Consider the following 23973-nt stretch of genomic DNA (forward strand, 5'->3'; position numbering starts at 1 on the left):
TTGGAAAGGAGCTGTGGTGTGTACTGGCCAGGACTCTGCAAATGACTGAAAGATCATGATTTTGGGGTGTACCGTGGCACTTATCCAGACTCTATGTAGTTCTAGTCTGATCCTCAGACTCCCAAAAGTCCCTTGTTTAGTATTAGACAGAAAGAAGCAACAGAGCACCCAGCCACCAGCCTAGGGGTCCACTGAACACACATAGTAGTTGAAAACAACAAATAGAGTAATTCCATTGAGTTGCCCCAGAAAAGCCCCAAAAAAACGAAGCTATTTATAAAGGGACTTCAGAAGTAATCAGTCCCTGTCTGGAGCCTGTCAACCATTTAGCATCACTCTTATCTAAGACACAACTAAAAATTCAGCTCACGCACCTTTGTAGCCATATTGACATGACCTAATATAGGTGCCTAACTTAGGTGCTAAGACTGCAGCAGCATTGGCATTCAAGATAGCAATGAGCAGTCACACTGTCAGGCCTGCTGTACTCTGGCTCCCTATGCAGTCAATGCAGAGAACTAGTCACAGTGTTCCAGTTAGGAAAAGCAGCTACTAGAAGTCCCTATTTTGGGCATTGTGACGAATTTCTTCCCTTAACTGCATAGGGAACGAGGGTCTGGCACCTCTGGTTAGCAAATGGTCCAAATCATAAGTTAAGCACCATCATAAGGTGGCTGGAATGCAGGCCATTGCAGTTATGTGCACCTGTTGCAATGGGACAAAACCAAGAGTGTGACTAGTTATTCCCATTAACCCTGCAAACTGTGACTGGGTTGTATTGAAGGGACTCTAAACTCCACAGGTAATTTTCAGCAGTGTGATTCAATTAATGCCCAGCTTACCTTTTCTTTTCAAAATTCATGAAAGCTCATGAAAATTATAGCATGAAAAGATCATACAAATAGCAGCTGCACAGAAGGATTTTAATTCTTTAATAATTTTTATACAGTTCATTTCACTGACTTGAACTATATAGAACAAATATTTTTCTGGAAAATCAGGCAACACTGTAGAGAAACACAATGGTAGTTAATAGGAAACAGAGACTCAGGCACTCAGGTGGGATTCTAGATAATTGGCACTCAGTTGTAATTCAAAATTATATTGTAGCTAAAATATGAACATTTCCCAGAAACCTAATGACTATTTTTAGCTTTCCATTTTATTGCAATAATGTCACCTATGGATGTTTTCTTCCAGCAAATTAGCTTCCAGTTAATAAGAGACATTAAATCCATTTTACATTAAACTGTTAACTAGTTTTTTTTAACTTGTTCCTTTCTTGGATGCCTTTTGAGATCTTCTGTTTGTTCCGTCAGAGTCACTCGGAATTAAAACCCATGTGGTACTCCTTGAAATGCGTGATAAAAAGCAACTGACAATTTCAAGAGGTTAAGTGGCCATGATCTGTGCGTTGTCCGTACTGCAGCTGACAAGAAGATGCAGTTTGACACAATATCTAATTTGCTGTGACATTCAAGTTTTAAGTGACGTTCAAGGAGATGGAAGTGCTGGTGCTGAACATATCCCAACGTGTACTGGTCTTCTGTCTGTTAACTTTCTAATGAACCATGATTGAGTAAAGTAATGAAGAGTTTACAGAGAGCCCCAGGAAACCAATTTCCAATTTTGCAACCAGCAGGCTTTAACTTCACTGCAGCCTTTGCTAATTTTGTCTAGGAGGGGACTTGGATACTAAATGTCATTTCTGCTTTGTGAATCAGACAGACTTTTCTAATCCCTGAATACTTACTTGCTAATGAATGTCTCTTCTTCAGATCCATTTTATTTCCATCTGTAGCTGTTAAAAATAGGCTGAATAACTAAAAAATGATTACTGAGAGAAATGAAATTATAATCACTGAAAATCAGAGGAACTGTTAGGCTTGTGGAGAGGAGATTTTAATCTTCAGTCTGACCAGGGATGAACCATGGAGATAAGTGTAAGAGAAATACAGAAGGTTAATTTTGAGGGGAAAAAAATAAAAATCAGTGTGAAAATCTTTTATACATGATGTCTGTATGTGACTGCAAGGAACCAGTGCTTCTACCCACCCTTCATACACACAGCTCCATATGCAGTCCATAGAATCACACTTGCTACAAAACTGTTTCTCTGGAGCCAGCATCCTCAATGTTTGTCACACAGGGCAACTGAAGGCAGTTGGAAAGAAAAGTAAAAGAGGAGAGAAATCAAATGTCAAGAGAAAAGATAGATTTCTAAGGAGAAGTTTGCTACACATCTCTCTGCTGAACAGAAGGGTTTCTATACCCAGGCCCCTGTAAATTGCAAATGCCACATTTGCTTTGTTTCTCTTCTTTTCAAGAAAATATCATTTTAAAAACACTATTTCCAAAGAAGATAATGCCAGTATGACATTTTAACAGGTGCATCTGTAAATAATAGTGCAGAAACACTTCTGTACTATATCTATATAAACAACTACAAAAGCAGTGGTCTCTGTATTTCAGCAAACCTTTTAATTGAATTAATGTGCTTCACCTAAATTGCAATCTAAAATGCTACCTATCATGCAGAAAGGAATTTTCTTCCTCCTGTTTCCTCCTGATACTGAAGTTGTAATTTAGAGAGCTTATAACTTTATCAGCAGATGTAATTTTGCAATGTTTAAAACAGCTGTGTCTGTTATACATGCTTGCATGAATGTAGGTTGAGATAATTCAAAACTGTAGAGCACTATCAATGATTTTCTCAGTGAATACAATACACTATTGTATTGACAGAGGAATAATTTGGGATATAATGATTAGAACAGGCACAAAAGTGAAATTATGTATTCCATGGACAATGGAGTGAGGAGAAAGCTATAATCTAAAAGTCATAAAGAAGTGTGTTTCAGTAACTATACAGCATCTATGGCTGAATATGACAAGTACAGCTCTTATGAATTCTGGGTGCTGCTTTCTATTCTGTGTTCTGAAAGGCACTTACATGTGGGGTGTATTTTAACATTTCAGAGCATCTCCAGATTAAATATTTTAGATAATAGCAAACTGTCCGCAACCAATCATTGAAAGAGTTCATAATTATCAACAAGAAAAAAGTCTTTTTTCTTTTTATTTTTGTTGTGGAAAAAAGCAAAAAAGCATTATCAGGAGAGCATCAGTCTGGATTTCTGCCTCCAGTGCTATTACCTCAGTCAGCCTTCTACTTATCTTAGCTGAGTGAAGAATTCTGAGTTATTTTAGGTCCTGTTGGCAGTGAAGTGCACCATTCCATTTATTAGCTGCATGTACTTAACATGCATTCCAGTTTCACAACAAATCCTGATGGATCCATAATCTACATATAGTATTATTTATTTAATAAATCAGATTTCTGCTTTCCCAGGTTAAAATATAACCAATATCTTCAGTAATGAACAGAGGCCCATTAGAGTCTCAATAATCAGAAGCTGTTAAGAGAAACACTGTTAGAAATTATAGACATTTTCTTCAGAAGTTTTAAAATCTTAGGAAAACAACTACAACCTAGGAAGAGAATACTACCAGCAAAATCAAGATACCACAAATCTTGGCACATGCTGTCTCAGATGAAACCTAATTTTTTTTTTTATGTGAGTTTTATGAATGTCTTTCTATCATTAAATCTCCAAACACATGTATAGCATAGATAACAATGAAATTTGACATATTGAGAAATGTTAATGAGTACAGATGTACTCCATAGAACAAGCACTATAAATCCTTCACTATGACATCTTCAGACAAAAACCTGAATAAGTTTTACAGTAAGCCTTGAAGGTCAACAAACACAGTCTTGTTTAATTCCAGCTGTGGAATTAAAATCAAAATTCAGGGCTATTACATCAGTTAAACTCTTTCAAAAGCTTTTGGAGGTCCATTTAAGGACAGTGGGTAGCCATAGATGCCATAGGACTATATAAGGAATGGCACATTCAGCATCAAGTCTTGAATTTACACAAGAAAATAAAATTCCATCAACGAATTTATGAAAATGCATCAGTTATACTGCTGATGAGAGCAAAGACTGCATTTCAGATTGCACACCTTTCTGGGATCATCTAGGGATTGAAGGTGTAAGCACCTTTGACGACCAGGTACACATCACTCATCTGAGGGAATCTAGCGCTTGTGCAACAGCAGAGGTACTAGGATAGTCCAGTGCTCAGCCCAAGCCAGACTTTGCCTTCCAGCTCAGCTTCTTAGCTTGCATTTGCTGCCATAACATCTCCAGGGAGACGTTATTGTGGCCTTTCAACATACAAAGGGGGCTTACAAGAAAGGCAGAGAGAGACTTTTACCAAGGCCTGTAGTGACAGAACAAGGGGTAATAGTTTTAAGCTGAAAGAGGGCAGGTTTAGATTGGATATGAGAAAGACATTTTTTACAATGAGGGTGGTGAGACACTGGAACAGGTTGCCCAGAAAACTTGTGGAAGTCCCATCATTGGAAGTGTTCAAGGTCAGGTTGGGTGAGCCTTTGAGCAACCTGATCTATTGAAAGATGTTCCTGCCCATGGCAGCGGGGTTGGACTACATGATCTTGGGAGTTGTGCAAGTTCTGCAGCTCTCTGCCCAAGCGTGGCAATTGGCATGGGTTGGACTTGGTTGACAATGACATTAGCAAAGTCTTACCTGATGGCAAGGGGTGGGGGGGCAGATCAGAACAAATTGCGGCAGTAACCCATTGAACAGAAAAAGAAACAAAAAATAGATGAAAATCTGAAAGAAATTTTGGAGGTGGCTTCAAGATCCTGGGGAAGAAATGGAGAAGTGACACAAAAGCCCAACCGTCAAGCTAGCAGTATAAGCCAAGGAGATAAGTGACAGATCAAGGAACAGCTGAAAGCAGAAGCAGCCATCAAAGCAAGCTGTGAGCCTACCCCCAGTTCAAGGGAATCTTATAAACAACTGCTTAGCAAGGTGTGTGAAATGAGCTCCTGCAATGACTGTCCTGCCTCTGGCCAGGAGGAGGAGGAGGGGGAAAGCGGTGTTTAGTGAACATTTAGGGCACAGGGACCCAGCATAACCAATCCCATCAAGCACCAAGCCCTCACAGACACCAGTGCCCCATACACCCTGTTACTCTCATACCAAACAGAAGAGATGCCTACTGCTGCTACTGGAGTGGCTGGGGGCATGACCCATCTAGCTGTGCTGCAGGGACCAATTAGTCTTAATGGTGGAAACACAGGACTCCTATGAGAGGTCCAATTAGGACTAGATTACCAGAGGGGTGGAGACCACAAAGACCCATGGGGACATAAATGGGCTTTTGGCATTGCTGCTGAAAAGGGATACTTTGTCTTACCTGAGCTCTCCAGGCTAACTGAACAACTAGAGGAGGTGAGCCTTTTGCAAGTCCCTGAACAACACATCAGTTTTAAAACTTCTTGGGACAGATGTTACGTTTTTCCAAATTACTAAAACACTGAGCTACATGTGTAGGCTGTAAAAGTAAAAGAACAGAGATGGAAGAAAGAAGATTGAAACAAGGGAAACCTGAATCCCTCAGATTATATCTGTTATCTTCCAGATAAGCAAAGTTAATCCATTTGTTTTAAGAGCCTGTAGAAGACAAGCTCTCAGAGGAATAAACTTCTTCAGTCAACAGACTTGTGCAATAATTTTCTTTGGCCAAATGAAATTGATTCAGGTTATTAGTAGTTGCATAGTAAAAGTCTCACTAATTCTTTTTAGAACTCACTGCATTGAACAGAGAGTCTCTATATTGTAGAATTTTAAAGACACTAATTGAAAATGTATTATGAAAAAGAATGTATGGCTGAGATACTCTTTTCAGTCCAGTAACAGATTCAATGATGTTTGCAGCAAGTCTTTTTAGAACTCACTGCTTTGTACACAACTATTAAAAAAACAGAGAGTCTATATTGTATAGAATTTTAAAGACACTAATTGAAAATGTATTATGAAAAAGAATGTATGGCTGAGATACTTTATTCAGTCCAGTAACAGATTCAATGATGTTTGCAGCAATAGCTCTCTATTATCTACATTGTATTACTTAGTAAATTTAGCAGAAAGAAGGGGATGGGAAAATATGAACACAAGAAATATGAAAATAATGAAACTTTAATGTAGCACAAAAAGTGTGACAGATGTAATACCACAGAAAGTCATTAAATACTTCCCAGTCCATCTCTTTTTATCTCTCTCATCCTGTCACTATCAATTATTCCTAATGTTTCTCCTTGTTCCTGCTAGACTTAAGGAAGCAAAATTAATTTATGTTTTCTGCTTGTTATCTCTCCATCTAAACTGGCTACTGACATTTCAGGATGCTGAACCACGTGATGCAAAATCTCTTTTAGTGGAGGAAAAGATAACCATTTTATGAGGTAAGCCATGAGTCATTTTAGTATTTGTTTGTTTCTAGTGCTCACATCTTAAAAAAAACATGTCTAAACAATAGCAATGGTTACAGTTCTTAGCTAACCTCCTTATCTTATATTTACGTCTTGTTTTTAAGACCCATGACATATTCCAGTAGAACGTTTATTAGTCTTTTTAGCATGGATCAATGCAGATGAAGGAGTGCCCTGAGCAGAACTCATTTGTCCTTGTCAGCTGTGGATAACCAACTAATACACTTAAAATAAAATTACAGTGAAATAGCCTGATCTTATTAGGTTTATTTAAACTAATAAGTGCTATTAAGTCTTTAAGACCTAATTTAAAGTTGCAATAGCCTACAAAGATGTACTGAATTCACCTAAAGCAGTTTTTTATATGGTAAACTGAAGTGGTCTAGCGTATAGAATGAAACCATTTTTTTTTTCATAAAAACAAGCTGCTCATTCTGCAGACAAAATAATGCCAAAACTAAATTAATTATTACTTAATTCTACTCATTCTTCTCAGTTCAAAATATTTCTTGTAAACAAAACCCACGAAAAAATATACAGTAATCAATAAAACATTAACATAGCCATTTTCATCATAGAGGTCCAGGCTATTCCAGGCCAATTTATTTGAATATTTAGAGGGATGCATTATGTATTGGGGTTACGTAAGTGCAAAATTAGTGTTAGTCTTATTTCTGCAATGGGACAGAAGGGTTACTATCTACAGCTTGGCATTGGCATTGTGGACATTAGGGCCTTGTTTCTATTTCCATTTAAAATATACCCTTACAATAGCCATTAAAATCAGATTCAAGAGTGCATTACAAAATAATGGGGAACACTTCATTAGCTAATCTTAAAAAAAAATCCCATCATAAACAAATGAATCTTTTTCCATTTGCTTCACATTTTGAATGCACATAACAGTCTTTTTTTCAATTATTTATATAATTAGAATAAAATGGATTAGTTATATGTGAAATAAATATTAAAATATTGCAAAATATATATGGGAAATATAACTTTCATGGGTTAAAATTCCAGTTCTGCAAAATGCAGAAGTCTTTTGTACCCTATTCACAGCACAAAGTTATATACATGCTTAAATACCTTTATGATGCAGAAGCTGCATGATTATGGAGAATCAGAAAGATTCATGGAATCTACTCTGTTGGCAAATTTGAGATATGTAGGAAATCAATGTTGTCTGTTGCCTATTTCAGCTAGGATGAGATCCTAGACATTTTCAGTTCATAGGAGGGGATTTCACTATGCAAATCAAATTTCTGGTGATGAGAGACAGAGTGGTTATTTTCAATAGCAATTGCACAAGATATTTTAGACTGAGGTAGCAAAAATTCTGGCCATTCCTGGCAGAACAGCTCCAAAATACCAAAATACCAATTTCGTTGTCATCCCGATGAAATCCTTCTGATTTTGTTTTGCCACCTTATGTGCTGGAACTTTCCTCAACTTCCCGACTCAAACTGCAACCCTAGGAACTAATACGATGGCTGAGACAGCAATCCAGCCTCCTGTCTGGTCATGAAATCCACAGAGGAGAAGCCTGACACATAGTCTATCCCCTCTGAGTCTGGAACTGGATCTTTTTCTTTTGTCTTTGGAGGTAAAGAGGGAAATATGTCTTTTGCCATGCAAGCTAGCCAAAAGGGAATGTCTTCCAGATCCTGAATTTTTTTTTTTCCTTAACTGGTCACCTTGAATTAGAACAGAAAATGTTTATATGCTTCTCCAAATGAAACAGAGGGATTCTTACGTGGATTCAATACCATTATCTTGGTTTAAAAACAAAGGAAAAATGGACCACTATAATCTTTCTTGAATATATTTTCTTATCAACTTTGAAGATCACAAATAGCTCAGATCTCAGGTATGGGCTTATTTAGTCAACCAAATATCCAATATTTGCTAACATACTTGTTCAGCCAGGGGGCACTGAGGATCCAAGAACTATGTTAGCCTGCTGATCACATGCTGTCTCCCCATCTGTGGGAAACCTAGTACACAAGGAGTAAAATAGAAAACACAGAGGTATCTGATCCTCTGTTAGAGTACTTTTCACACCTCCCAAATTACCTTTGCCTGCTGGGAGCAGTAGAGTTTAAGATGAAACCGCTCAACTAAGCAACTTGTTTACTTGATAGATATGATTAAGTTCACTTGTTTTTCCTTGGTTTTCTCTAGTCTGATATATACCTTTTTTTACCTGTGTTCTTTAACAAAAGGAATTATATAAATTACCAGCCAATCTCCAGTGAAAATAAGGCCTAGCATTCAATCTCTATTCGTGCATGTACTTTTAGGACATCTAGTTCACACAAAGCAGTTCAGTTTTCCTAGGTCTGTGAGTTAGCACAACCACCTATCCAATAGAATTTGAAAGTACAGTTTCAGAGGTTTCTCTGTTGCCTTGAGAAATGGAGAGGATATAGAGTATTCCCTCAGCAAAGGCTACAGCCAGTTTGCTAGCACATTCCCCGGTGACTTAGCAAAAAATGTGGCTTTCTATCTACCTAGGAAGGAAAGAGAAATTAACAAGGTATTTTACATCCTGGGCCAGTGATCTAAACACTTAGCTTAATTACAGCTCTGAGAGCCAAGATGGGAGAAATGCTGATTAAAAAGATCCTAGTGCTTTTTACATACAGGACAAGTATGTAAAAGCTGACTAATTCCTAACAAGCCAGAAGCAATTCCAAAGCAAAGATGGTCAGCTGCAGAACTTCATGGTGAAAAATGAAAGTAACTACAGACCTGGGATGCCTTCAGGATTAAGTTGTATCTGAACAGGGAAACTGATGGTTGGGAGTAGTCAGCATGGATTTATGAAGGGAAAGAGTGTCTGACCAACCTAATAGCCTTCTACAATGAAATGACTAGCTTAATGGACGAGGGAAGAGCAGTAGATGTTGTTTATGCTGACTTCAGCTAGACTTCCGAGTTGCTGAGAAGGACCTTGGGGTCCTGATGGACACCGAGTTGACCATGAATCAGCAATGTACCCTAACAGCAAAGAAGGGCAACAGCTTCTTGGGCTGCATTAGGAAGAGTGTTGCCAGCAGATCAAGAGAGGTGGTCCTTCCCCTCCACTCAGCAATTGTAAGGCCACATCTGGTGTGTGGTTTCCAGTTCTGGGCTCCCTAGAGTAACAGATATGAACATCCTAGAGCAAGTCCAGTGAAGGGCCATGAAGATGATTAAGTTACTAGAGCATTTGTAACACAAGGAGAGGGTGAGACAGCTGTGGTTGTTCAGCCTTGAGAAGGCTCAGGAGGGGATCTTATAAACATGTATAAATGCCTGATGGAAGCAGTAAAGCAAGCACAGCCAGATTCTTCTCAGTGGTATCCAGTGACAGGACAAGAGATAACAGGCAGAAACTGCAATATAGGAAATTTCATTTAAACTTAATAAAAAACTCTTTTACTGAAAGGGTAATTGAACACTGGAACAGTTGCCCAGAGAGGTTGTGGAGTCTCAGTCCTTGGAGATACTCAAAATCTGACTCAACCTGTCCCTGAGCAATCTGCTTTACTTGACCCTGCTCTGGATTGGACTAGACAATCTCCAATCTAGACAATTGGACTAGACAATTGGACTGGACCAATCTCCATTGGTCTCTTCCAACCCCAATGATAGTGTGACTCTGTGAGGATCTCAGTTTTCTGGGAAGAGGCCCTAATTAGGTACTCCAGTCCTTTTTTAAGATGTGGCATAAAGTGTGTTTGTGCTATTCAGTATGATGATTTTTACATTAATTCCTTTTCATACATATTATTTGAGACTCCAATTCTGTAGAGAACATTATTTAGCATTCCTCTAGATAAGTTATACATCACTCACCTGAATTCTTAAACAATAGTAAAGAGGATCAATGCACCTGAGATTTTAACAGTTAATATTTCAACAGGAATTAGCTATTCTTGAACCATATAGAATGTAGTTTAATATTTCTGACCAGGACCACTCTTTGTCTTCATTGTATGAAGAATGAAGCTTAATAGATTATGTCAGTAACATACACTATAAAATAAGTTTGGTGGATGCCTAATACCTGTGTTCTTGAGAAGTTCTTATGGCTTGAGGTGGGACAATTTATGGCAACATCCTTACAAGTCAATTTTTAATTAGGCAATTATAATTAATAATATGGCATTCAAACTCATGTCCTGGATAGGAATTATGAAGTTAGACATCCCTTTGGTTGATCTTGTCAAGTGGTGTGGAATTCAGTTTGAGGTTACCACACATAAACTTAGGCTGAAGTTACCATACATAAATTCAGGGGTCTACAGCTGACCAGAAACACAAAAAGTAAGTTTCAGTTGCATAAATAAAAGCTGCATCTATGTTAGCAAGTACTGGGGTATGATAGAAGTGGACATTTAGAAAAATACAGTAGGTGCTGAGGACCGGACTTCCAAATGCTTTTCAGGGGACTTATTTCAGGCTAGCTCTAATTTAGTTCCATGGACTAAGCTCCTGCTGGCAGCTAGAACACAATAAATGAACTCCAGAAGCACACCTTCTAGTTTAATTTCATCTGAGAAAAGTCATGTTGATGTGATCCAAGATTGCTCTGTGACGTGAACCAAAGCTTTGAAGATGGGAATGATTGGAGATTTGCTTCAAAAGAGCACTCCTTATCTAAACTAAAATGTTAATGTAGATAGATCCCTACTGTTGTTTGAAATGTACTATGTCCCACCTTGCCTTCAACTGCTGTTTCAGAAGGACACGGGTCTCTCACAGGTCCTGTGTCACACTTAGCCCCATTTGAATGTCCTAGACACCCAAGGACATCAAGGAAACATCCAGATGCATCTTTCTAGGAAACTGAACACCTCTTATGTTCCTACAGTGGACAACTGAATCATTGTCGGGCCCTCCAGTACTGACTAGCCTCCACTGACTAAAAGGTTATTTTAAAACACTGGAAATGTTTTTAAACACAAGTGACACATTTAGGCATCATAATCTTGAACTGAATCCAACTCATTGTATACCCCTCTACTGCGCCCTTTCTTGTACTCTGTTATGTCCCCTGGTCTGATGCCCTATTTCAGGTTACAATTTTTAGCAGGCAGACATCTTTAATGGAACAGATGGACCTCAATAGTTGGAGCTTTCCGCTCCTTGTCATATCAACAACTATTTGTTTCACACTTTCTTTTTCTGATTACTCAATTTCAAATATGGTCTCATCAGGAGGTTGTAAATTTCATTCCAAAATTTAACTGACTTGCCAGCTTTTTGACAATCCACCTTTCCTCAGCATAAAGAATGCTTAAAAACTTGCCTGTTTTGAGCAATCTGGGAGATTCCTTGCCCTTCTGTATCAACTGGAAGTTGCATAAGACAACCTACATTAAGCATAATTTCTTAGAATAGCAACATGACATGATGTAGTCCTGTAAGTTGATAAAGCTGTCCACATGATCCACCTTGCTGCTGCCTGCATGGCTCTCTTCCTTTCTCTTAAGAGGATGATAAGCATTGACATTCTTACGCAGCGTAGTGGGTTGACCTTGGCTAGTCGACAGGTGCCCACCAAGCCGCTCTATCACTCCCCCTCCATCAACAACGCAAGGGGAGAAAATACAACAAAAAGCTCACGGTCGAGATAAGGACAGGGAAATAACTTACCAATTACCATCACAGGCAAAACAGACTCAACTTTGGAAAATTAATTTAATTTATTGCCAATTAATAATGAAGTAGGATAATGATAAATAAGAACAAATTTTAAAAATCTAAAAAATAACAACTTCCCCCCACCCCTCCCTTCTTCGCAGGCTCAACTTCACTCTGAACTTCTCTACCTCCTCCCCCAAGTGGCGCAGGGGGGTGGGGAATGGGGGTTGTGGTCAGTTCATTTCACGTCTCTGCTGCTCCTTCTTCTTCACGCTCTTCCCCTGCTCCATCATGGGGTCCCTCCCATGGGATACAGTCCTCCATGAACTTCTCCATTGTGGGTCCTTCCCCTAGGCTGCAGTTCTTCACGAACTGCCCCAGCATGGGTCCCTTCCATGGGAGACAGTCCTTCAGGAACGGACTGCTCCAGTGTGGGTCCCCCATGGGCCCACATGTCCTGCCAGAAAACCTGCTCCAGCATGGGCTTCTGTCTCCACAGGGTCACAGGTCCTGCCAGGAGCCTGCTCCAGCATGGGCCCTCTATGGGGTCACAGCTTCCTTCGGGCATCTGCCTGCTCCAGCGTGGGGTCCTCCACGGGCTGCATGGGGACAACCTGCGTTACCATGGTCTTCGCCACGGGCTGCAGGGGAATCTCTGCTCTGGTGCCTGGAGCACCTCCTCCCCCTCCTTCTTCACTGACCTTGGTGCCTGCATAGTTGTTTCTCTCACATATTCTCACTCCTCTCTAGCAGCTGCTCTTGCACAGCAATTTTTCCCCTTTCTTAAATATGTTATCACAGTGGCGCTACCAACATCAGTGTTTGGCTCAGCTTTGGCCAGCAGCTGGTCTGTCTTGGAGCTGGCTGGCACTGGCTCTGCCCGATATAGGGGCAGCTTCTGGCATCTTCTCACAGAAGCCACTCCTGCAGCCCCCCTGCTACCAGAACCTTGCCACATAAATCGAATACACACTGAAATGCAGGCCAGATGTCTGTGGGTCCTCCTGAAAAAGCTGACTTGGCTTTTGCCAAGGTGGAAGCAATATCCAGTTCAGCTCTCCAGGATGTTCCTTTCTGAAAGGCTTGAGCTGTCCCTGTCTCTGATGGTGTGATAGGAGCTCATAGGTTTGAGGCAACTCTGCACAAACTTTTTTTCTGCAGTGATATCCTGGAAGACCAGAATAGCTTTTAAATTCAAAAAAGACCAGGTTATATTTTAGAATATAAACTAGTATAGTTCACTTTTAAGTACAAAATACTCAAAGGAATTGTATCAGATAAAATCTGAATAGCTTGTGATTTTATACCACGCTGTTTTTGGATACTGTATGCTTGCCCCACAGACCTCTCCTTGCTCACTTGGTTTCAGCTGCCTAACTCAAAGATCTTCCAAGATGCAGCAAAATCTGCACAATCTCCTCTGGTCCATGGGATACTTTTTTTCCCCCTCCATCACTCCCAAAGCCTTTCTGGCCCTTCCCTTCTCCTTCTAGTATTCTGTCAGTGTCTGTACTGACTGCAAGCCCCCACCTCATTGCTGTGCCTCTCTGATTGCTTCTCCTTCTCATGTCATGTAGTTCCTGTGACCTTCTCTCCTTGAGCAGCTGCTGAAGGAAAGAGCAACCACCCCTCCCCAGGAGTCTTCTGCCTTACCCAGTCCTGCTTCTTACAGGTACAGTACATGAAAGCTGAGAGGTACATATGTCTTTTGTCAAAGATTTCTTCTAGAAATTTTTTCTTCCTTTCTGATCTTCCTTACTATTTTGAATCTTTCTGTCAGTGTGGACATCTAGCAGCTTCTAACCTCTGCAGCACTACAATTTGAGTCAGTTCTCCCTGTTCATCTCAGAAACTAACACAGAACAATGTTTTATGCCACAAAACAATGAACATCCATCACTGGATGGCTGGCATTTTGGTGTTTTTATTAGCTGGGAATTAACTAAGAAATGTGAAATGAGAGTTTTAGTACCGATTCCAGACAGATAACTAAAGAACAGAGATAACATACAAATACTAGCTTTCTCAAAGTTACAAATGATCTTTAAATAAAATCAGCAAAGTGACATGCTGCATTGAAGCAAAAATTGATGAACAACTTGCTGAGTGCTGTCTACCTGATAGGCTAGCCTGTTAGTGGTTTTACTCCAGAAATCTGAATTTGTAGGTGGAAAAATGTTTCTAGTCCATTATACAAAAAGAGGCATTTAAAACTAAACTACCAATGTGATTCATTAAAAAAGAAATGTCAGAATGTTTAAAATGCTATTATAAGTGTGGGTAAGTATGAAATCCATTTATGAATATACCAAACACTTGTGTCATTTATTTTTCTCTTTGAAGATGTTGGGAGCTAATGATTAGATTTAAAATTCAGACTTTTTTTCTGTAAGATGCTGAGACAACGTTGGGGGTTTGGTTACGGCCTCAGCAAAGAACTAGGTTGCTTTGCAGAAAGAGAGGCATACTCCCAGGGCACAGTGGCAGCCATCGGCTCCCTTGGGTCAGGTGCCAGGAGCAGCAGGGGCTCCCCAGGGGTCTGTCAGAGCAGGGCCTGGCAGCCAGGGCCCATCCCCCCCCCCAGCCAGAAGCAGGGCAGCCGGTGGGCACCGGAGCAGCCCCAGCCCCAGGCATTGGGCGCCTCCCTGGGGACTGGGCTGGGCAGAGTCTGGGCCAGGACGTGGGCCTGTGTGTGGGCCCAGTTCGGTGGGGGCCGTGGTCAGGCAGGGCGGGCTGTGGGGAGCTGGAAACTGGCTCTGCTGCGTCATTGCTGGGGCAGGGGCTGATGGTCCTCAGGGGCTGATGTGGGGTCCTGGGCCGTGGGCAGGATGAGGGGACACCTCAGGGGGTCAAGTCAGGGCTGGTGGTGCCCTCAGGACCTGGACACATACATGGAGTAACGGCATCATGTTCCCTGACCATTCTGGCTGGTCAGGAAAACTAAAGAAAATAAAGCAGCGACTTAACATTTAGAAGTTCAAGGCAAAATTAGAAAAAGACACTTCTTAGTCAAAAGATTAATGGGAGAAGCTGTGTTCAAGGACCTAAATGCTTATTATGACAGCTGTGAAAAACAAACACTTTGCAAGTGCATTAAGGTTTGGTATACATGCTAATGCACCAGAAGTTGTAAAAAAAAAAAACAACCTGAAGGTTTCTAAAGGGAAAAAATCTAAAACAGATTGCAGTTGTTTGCAAATTTATGTTAGGCCAGTAAATGTTAGATATGAATGGTACCAGGCAATATATAAAGTTTAAGAACGCAGATTAATGTGAAAACTGTACCCAAAGAGAATAGTCTGTGAAGTCCTATATGAGAGAGTGGCTTTTTGTTTCCCCACATTAATAAGGAACACATAGAAACAGTCTTGGTACAGAAAGAGTTAATTAATGTGAAGATTTTCTCTGCTTGACCCCTGGAGATTTCACCTAAGTTAGAAACCTGAATTAAGCAAAGCATTTATTGCTTAACTTTGTCAAAGAAGTCAGAAGAGAGCAGTAGGTTCATCCCATCCTGACTGTAAAATTTGCCAGTTAATAAGAAACTGTAAAATTGAGACTAACAGTCTTGGTACAGAAAGAGTTAATTAATGTGAAGATTTTCTCTGCTTGACCCCTGGAGATTTCACCTAAGTTAGAAACCTGAATTAAGCAAAGCATTTATTGCTTAACTTTGTCAAAGAAGTCAGAAGAGAGCAGTAGGTTCATCCCATCCTGACTGTAAAATTTGCCAGTTAATAAGAAACTGTAAAATTGAGACTTTCCATCAACTCCTAAATATTAAAATTGTCAAAAGACAGATAACAATAGCAAAGGGTCATAAGACTTGGCAGAGAAAAATCACTACCACTAAGACCTTCTCTGTTTAGGAAAACAGTTAAGCACATGCTTAAATCTCCGAAAAGGTTTGGTACAAAAGATTCTGCATTTTGTCCACAATTGTGTACATACTCTGGGCACACACTGAGCTGATGACTGTTACCAAAAATTAAAAAGACCACTGTCAAAGCTCCTCTTAATTCAATGAGTTTGAATCAGCCAAGTTAGAAACTGTGTGAATATCTGTGTACTATCAGAGAAACTCAATGAAAAATTATCTTTTCTGGTCTTTTTCCCTTTTGCTCAATTTTTTACATCAAGTATTTAATCTAAAAGGTCCACTCATATGAGTAATATTATTGTATAGCAGACTGACTAACGCATAATGCAGATTTCTATCAATATTCATATTTTTCCCATGGCAACTGCCATATGGGTACAGTGCCCTGTGCTACTAAACTGTATATCAAATAGTTCAATATCCTAAGGTTTTCTTTACTTGTAACTCAAACACTATTTCACTGTTACTGAGTATGTATATTATACTAGTGAATATGACTTTTTAAACAATTAAAAAAGTGCAATAAATCTCAGTTTAAGTATGATCAAAGACATGATACCCTAAGGATCTTAAAACAAATTCTGGGGAGTGAAGGTATGAGTTGTTTTCCAGAAGTCTCCTGACCTCACAAATCTAGGACTTGCTGCCTTAAGTTTTAAAATATATTTTAATGCTTGTCCAGTGTAAGATGTGGGAAAACAATGCACCATTTTTTTGAAGATCTAGAACTTCAGCTGTGTACAAAACAACAGCAGACAGACTGTTGTGTTAGCATGAGAGACTGAGATACTAAAGCCAAGATCTTAAAAATACTTCAGCACTAAGGGTAAGATCCACTTTCCCTAATTTGTAGCTGTTTTGTGAGCCAGTATCTATATTGTAAATTCCTAAGTTCTGTGTGCATTCAGTGAAGAGGAGGGTATCCTTCACGGTCATCAGAGCAAGATCTGACTGCAGATCTCCATTGGAAATTAAGCAATATTTTTAACAGCACTGCATCCCATTGCTAATCCTTGTACAGTTATTTCAGTCCTAGTCTGAGAGATGGCAAAGAATGGAATGGACTACAGAATATTTTTTCATGTTTTGAAGACACCCAACGTGATGACTAATGCCAGCTAAAAAGATAAGTAAGAGATTTCACAGAGAATCAGAACAAGGAGACCTGTTTTGAATCAGAGGAGATCTTGCCTCGCACAATAAGGTGACTTATTTGAGCTGACCAAGAGGAGAGAAGTGCAACCCCATCTGAGATGACTTTGGCTGTTGTCCTGGTTTCGACTGGGATAGAGTTAATTTCCTTCCTAGTAGCGGGCACAGTGCTGTGTTTTGGAGTTAGGTTGAGAATAACGTTGATAACACACCCATGTTTTAGTTGTACCTAAGTAGTGCTTACGCGAGTCAGGTTCTTTTCAGCTTCCCATGCTCTACCGACTGAGAAGGCTGGAGGTGCCCAAGCAGCTGGGAGGGGGCACAGCCAGGACAGCTGACCCCAACTGGCCAAAGGGACATTCCATACCATGTGATGTCATGCTCAGTATATAAACTAGGGAAAACCTGGCTGGGGCGCCACTGCTTGGGGACTGGCTGGGCATCGGTCAGCAGGTGGTGAGCAACTGCATTGTGCATCACTTGCTTTGTATATTTTTTATTATTATTATTAATAATAATTTATTTCATTTTATTTCAATCATTAAACTGTTCTTATCTCAAACCATGAGTTTTCTCACTTTTACTCTTCCAATTCTCTCCCCCATCCCACCGGGGGGGAGTGAGTGAGCAGCCGTGTGATACTTAGTTGCCGGCTGAGGTTAAACCACGACAGCTGTCCATTTTATTCCTACAAGGTGCATAGCTGGGAAAGAATGGGAATTTGGCTATCAGGAAAATAGTATCAGAAGGCTTGTATTAAAAATAAGAAAGAAAGAAAACTACAGGGGGCAAGACCTACCCTAGGATTCAAACTGGTTTTGCCCTTCTTAGTCAGGGCATGTGTGTGCTGGAAGGCTTTGCATGTGGAGGAAATTATTTGACAAGCGTAAAGAATGAGAAAAGAATCCTGAAATCCCTGTGTTAAATACAAACTGACAGCATCCCTCAGATGGTAGGTTTGAATTAACCTTTAGTCCCTTATAAAAATGCACCAGTTTTTGTACGCTGTTCTGAAACAGAATGTTTACAGATCTTAGTTCATCCGTCATCAGAGTTAAGAGGGTAAAGAATAACTCGCAGAACAGCTATAATTCAAAAGTACACATCTTGGTCCGTGAACCAGTTTGGTATTTGTAGCATGGGTTTTCACTGTAGTAAACTAACAGTTAACTGGCTGTCAAGCACATTTGCAAGTGATAGGGAGAAGTTGCTGTGTAGAAAGCTGAGGTATGTACCAAGTGAATTATTCCATTGTTAACAACTCTATTTACTCCTGCATCCTCATCACTGTCAATAATTTTTGTTACGTTCTGAGGCCTTAAAATTCTGCACTTTGTTTCTGTGCTGACTTCTGCTGAAAAGGAAAGAGATTTTTTGGCAGCTGTAGCTATATACTGTAGGAAAAAAAATAAGAAGCCTGAAAATCTGGAAGATACTTTAAAACTTTGGAGGATGTGAAACCCTTTTACTCCCTTTCGGTATGTGTGTATGTATGTCATTCACTAAAGCTGTAGGAACTGCTTTGACTGAAACACCCTCAGCTCAGCAAATCCCCACCAAATCTAAGGAAGGAGTCCGAGAGAGTCTGGGCTGGATTCTGTCCAAATTTCCCCAGGATCCATGGCCCTAATGCAGTTTACCAAATCCACCCTTGTGGCATGATGGTCTGTGTGATGTAGCATATGGTCTCCGGCCCTAATACAATTTATCTGGTAGGATTCAAGTCTGTGACTGGGGCAGGTGCAACAGCTGGAATGGCTCAAGACCAGAGAATGTGCCAAATCCTTTTGGCTGAGACAAGTTGCACAGACTAAAAAAAAAGGTAGAGGAGGAATGTTGCTTGCATTCATTTATTGAGTACGTGAGCCTGAACTAGTCTATCTAGCAAACAGAGAAATAAGATCAGCTGCAGAATTTGATCTTCTGCATCTTAGATACCTGTGTTAGAAGAAATGTTTGTTTTCTCTTTTGACTGTACAGGAAGACATGGATATGTATAGTCAGATTGCAACATCTATCTTGTGACCCATAATCTCATGTAAGATTAACTCTACTTCTGCTTACCCTATTTGGTGTCTAGAAACATTGGCTCTAAAGAAAGCTTGGCTCCCACCTGCTGGCACGGCTTTTGGATTAAGGTATAAGATCCACAGAACAGTAATGCCAAACAAATCCTGAGGATACCCCAGCCTAGAAGTTCCCTACTGAAAACCTTGGCAGGGAAGCTCACATCTATTAATAATGGTGATTTACCTGAGTAAGGATCAATGGGATCAATGGCATTGTTTTTTAATGACTTAGGCCAGAACAAAGTTTTGAAAAGCAAGATTTTTCACAGGAAGGAAACCCTCCATTGTAGTCACTTCTAATAATGGACCCCACTTCCAATGCAATCACTGAACACTAGGGGGAAAAAAAAGCTCACTAGTATATATCTTCTGCCTCTCTTATCATCTATGTCCATCAAAGCAGTGTGATGTGTTTTTAAAAAAATGAATATGTGTTTTCATAACACTTAGAGATTTCCATTGGTAAATTTTCATACTAATTAAATCAGAGTGGCTCAGGAACTGAAACAGTACCAGATCATCAGCCAGTGGCAGTCAGTAGCTCACTGACTTCGCTAGAACTGGTTGTTCATCGCTAGCTGAGATACAGAATTTTATTCACTTTCTGTTTCTTAGTTTAATGTAAGTTTAATGCAGGAATCCTGTCCAAGCTGCATAAACAATTATTGTCCTTTCTTGTTGTGGTAGGTTACCCCTGGCCAGCAGCCTGCTGCCCACCCAGCTGCTCACTCACTCCCCCTCCTCAACAGGACGGGGGGAGAAAATAGGATGAAAAAGCTCATGAGTTGAGATAAAGACAGGGAGATTGCTTACCAGTTACCATCACAGGCAAAACAGACTCGACTTGGGGGAAAGTAATTTAATTTATTGCCAGTTAAGACAGATTCGCATAGTGAGAAACAAAGACAAATTTTAAAACACCACCTTCTCCCTTCTTATCTGACCTTGTTCACACTACTGTTTCTCACTATTTTTCTTCCCTGATGAACCGCAAGATGAACCGCTCCATAATCTTCCCCGGCACCGAGGTCAGGCTGACAGGCCTGTAGTTCCCCGGATCCTCCACATCTATCTTGTGACCCATAATCTCATGTAAGATTAACTCTACTTCTGCTTACCCTATTTGGTGTCTAGAAACATTGGCTCTAAAGAAAGCTTGGCTCCCACCTGCTGGCACGGCTTTTGGATTAAGGTATAAGATCCACAGAACAGTAATGCCAAACAAATCCTGAGGATACCCCAGCCTAGAAGTTCCCTACTGAAAACCTTGGCAGGGAAGCTCACATCTATTAATAATGGTGATTTACCTGAGTAAGGATCAATGGGATCAATGGCATTGTTTTTTAATGACTTAGGCCAGAACAAAGTTTTGAAAAGCAAGATTTTTCACAGGAAGGAAACCCTCCATTGTAGTCACTTCTAATAATGGACCCCACTTCCAATGCAATCACTGAACACTAGGGGGAAAAAAAAGCTCACTAGTATATATCTTCTGCCTCTCTTATCATCTATGTCCATCAAAGCAGTGTGATGTGTTTTTAAAAAAATGAATATGTGTTTTCATAACACTTAGAGATTTCCATTGGTAAATTTTCATACTAATTAAATCAGAGTGGCTCAGGAACTGAAACAGTACCAGATCATCAGCCAGTGGCAGTCAGTAGCTCACTGACTTCGCTAGAACTGGTTGTTCATCGCTAGCTGAGATACAGAATTTTATTCACTTTCTGTTTCTTAGTTTAATGTAAGTTTAATGCAGGAATCCTGTCCAAGCTGCATAAACAATTATTGTCCTTTCTTGTTGTGGTAGGTTACCCCTGGCCAGCAGCCTGCTGCCCACCCAGCTGCTCACTCACTCCCCCTCCTCAACAGGACGGGGGGAGAAAATAGGATGAAAAAGCTCATGAGTTGAGATAAAGACAGGGAGATTGCTTACCAGTTACCATCACAGGCAAAACAGACTCGACTTGGGGGAAAGTAATTTAATTTATTGCCAGTTAAGACAGATTCGCATAGTGAGAAACAAAGACAAATTTTAAAACACCACCTTCTCCCTTCTTATCTGACCTTGTTCACACTACTGTTTCTCACTATTTTTCTTCCCTCCTCCCATGCCTGTGAGGTATTTTCTACCCTTTCTTAGATATGTTATCACAGAGACACCACGATCTTGGCTGAGGGACTTAGTTTTGTCCTGGGGTGGGTCCATTGGAACCAGCTGGAACCAGTGGTGTCCAGCATGGGCAGCTCCAGTCTCTCCTCACAGACGCCACCCCTGCAGTCCCCTGCTACCAAAACCTTGCCACCTACACACAATGCACTTATGCATAAAGTTTTTCTTTCCTTTTGATGTTAGTTCCATCATCTACAGTTAGCTTACCATGTCTTCACTTAACTGACCAATGTTCTTCTAAAAGGAAAGTTAGCCATTTGCATCCATTCAGACTTGAAAGAGTACACAGTTTTCTAAGATGTGCTACAAAGATGGGCAGGGACCTAGAGCATATGGCCTTTGAAGAGATGCGAAGAGAGATCAGCTTATTTAGTCTCATGAAGAGAAAATTAAGGGATGATCTGATATCTGCCTGCAACTATTTGAAAAGCAGCGCAACACTTGAAAGAGTCAACCTCTTCTCAGTACTCAGGTGAAAGGGACATAAACTTGTGGCTTGGAAGGTACCGGTTGGACTTAAGGAAGCAAATTTTCACCATAAGGATAGTGCAACATTGAAACATGTTGCCTGGAGAGACTGTGAAACTGCCAAGTTCATTACTTAGCTTTTGTTCATTATAAAGCCAGAGCTGACCTGACCTAATGTTGATAGAACTGCCTCATGAGGGAGGCTGGACTACTTGACATACAGAGGTCTCTTCCAACAATCATTTCTATAATTTTGTGATTTTTATTTTTCACACCTTTGTTGATCCAAATAGTTAACATTGGATCATGCAGATCCATGAATACATTCAAAGACTGAGTGAAAAAAACAATGTTTTTGCTTAGTCCATTCTACTCAAGTAGACCTCTGCCTGTTCTCTACTATGGAGCCTTCATCAGTTTTATTTTTAAAAGACATTAATTTGGGAAAGACTATAGAAATATGCACTCATGGATGAAAAGGATACTGTAATTGTTATTCTGTACCTCTTACTACTAAAAATATCTCAGATATATTTATACTATGAGGATTTTCCTGAAATGGTAAGACATCAGATTGCTGACTGCAACTATCCACATACCAAATATTCCACCTCCAACAAGTACTCATCCCTGGACAGAGCTTCTGTATCTGTCTTCATAAACTTCACTGCTGAACTATGAGTAATGTTTCTCATTTGGTTTGCTATAATCTGGACTAACTAACATTTAAGAAGTCTTTTAGCAGGTATGATTTTTTCAGAATGCAACAATCAAATAAATATATATTCAATGCTCTTCAGCATCTAATCCTGATTTGGAAAGAATATTTATTTTAGCTTATATTTTAAAAGGAGTGTAATCTCTCTTAGTAGACAGAGATATGTGAACAGGTATATTGTGCTAAATTAAGAAAAATTTACCCATAAAAAGTGCTGTGAAAAACAACATTAAAATAGATTATTTCTGTCCACTATTTTTTGTGAGTTTTGTCTGCTGTAATACTTTTTTCACTGGCAACTCTCAGGTGCCTTATCCTCTACAGCACTTCAGAAACCACTTTGTAGAATATAAATGTGACAAATCTTCCATTCTGTCACATTTGAATAAACTCCAAACACCTTTAAGTTGTCGTGACCTCCTTTTGCAAACTCTTTGAGATCTACAGATGAAAAGTACTATATGATACTAGGTAGATATTATCATCTATTTCTTAATACACTTAGGGACAACTGCCATTTATTTTCACCTATTTATCACATCAAACAATGTTTAAATTCCAGATTTGCTAAATGTTCAAAAATGGTTTCCATCTGCATCATTGAAAGTCACTCTTTGTCTTGGGGCAATATTCTGGAGAATTTCCAGAGCCATGTGCTGAAATGGACAGTTTCAACATCTAATTATATTTTGGCATTGTTTGTGTATAACCTCTTTGTATATATAAATTTATACAGAGACAATTTTTTGGTAAACTAATTCATGTTTTAACAGCAGTTTCTTTTCAGTTATGTGCCTGTAATATTCTTCCAACAATATTCACTGTCTGAAAACTATGTCACTTAGTAGTACAGTCTGTCCAGAATAGGACTTGATAGAGAAATGAGGGTCCGTACAGTATCACGAGCATGTTTTGCCTACATGTCAAATAACAAAATGCAGATAGACACTCTTATGCAATGCCAAGTGCGGATGTATTATCTTTGACTCAGTATGGCACTAATTTCTAATTAAAGTTACACCTCTCTTGATTGAAGCAGGCTAGTATCCTGCTGTTTTGGCAAATGAGCAAGGCAAGCTTGTGATGATTGTGCACAATAATCCTTGTAGGTGTACCCTAAATGCATTTTTTTAAAAAATGGCCATGAAAGAGCAAGGAGCTGACTTGCCAATTTGCAAGACAGAACACATGAGACAGCAAAAACAGCTGTCATCCTCTATCCTTTAGCTATTAGCAGCACCAACTAATAACGAGCTGGTTAGTAGCTGACTAACCAGAACGTAGTTTGCCAGCAATTTTTTCTGCTACATGAGCTTTTAGTAGGTCATTCTCAGTTCTTTTACCTCAAAGAATCTTTAAATACCTAGTGCTCTGCAGCATGTATGTAGCCATACTCAACATGGGGGTAAGCTGCAGCATTCTGCCTAGCCTCCGGTTTTGGAGCATGAGTGATACCCATGGCTGCGGACAGGCCTGCATGGCAAAATGTAGGGATGGCAAATCAGGTCA

The sequence above is a fragment of the Aptenodytes forsteri genome, unplaced genomic scaffold (assembly GCF_000699145.1).
Source record: "Aptenodytes forsteri isolate BGI_AS27 unplaced genomic scaffold, ASM69914v1 Scaffold115, whole genome shotgun sequence".
NCBI classification, from domain to species: domain Eukaryota; kingdom Metazoa; phylum Chordata; class Aves; order Sphenisciformes; family Spheniscidae; genus Aptenodytes; species Aptenodytes forsteri.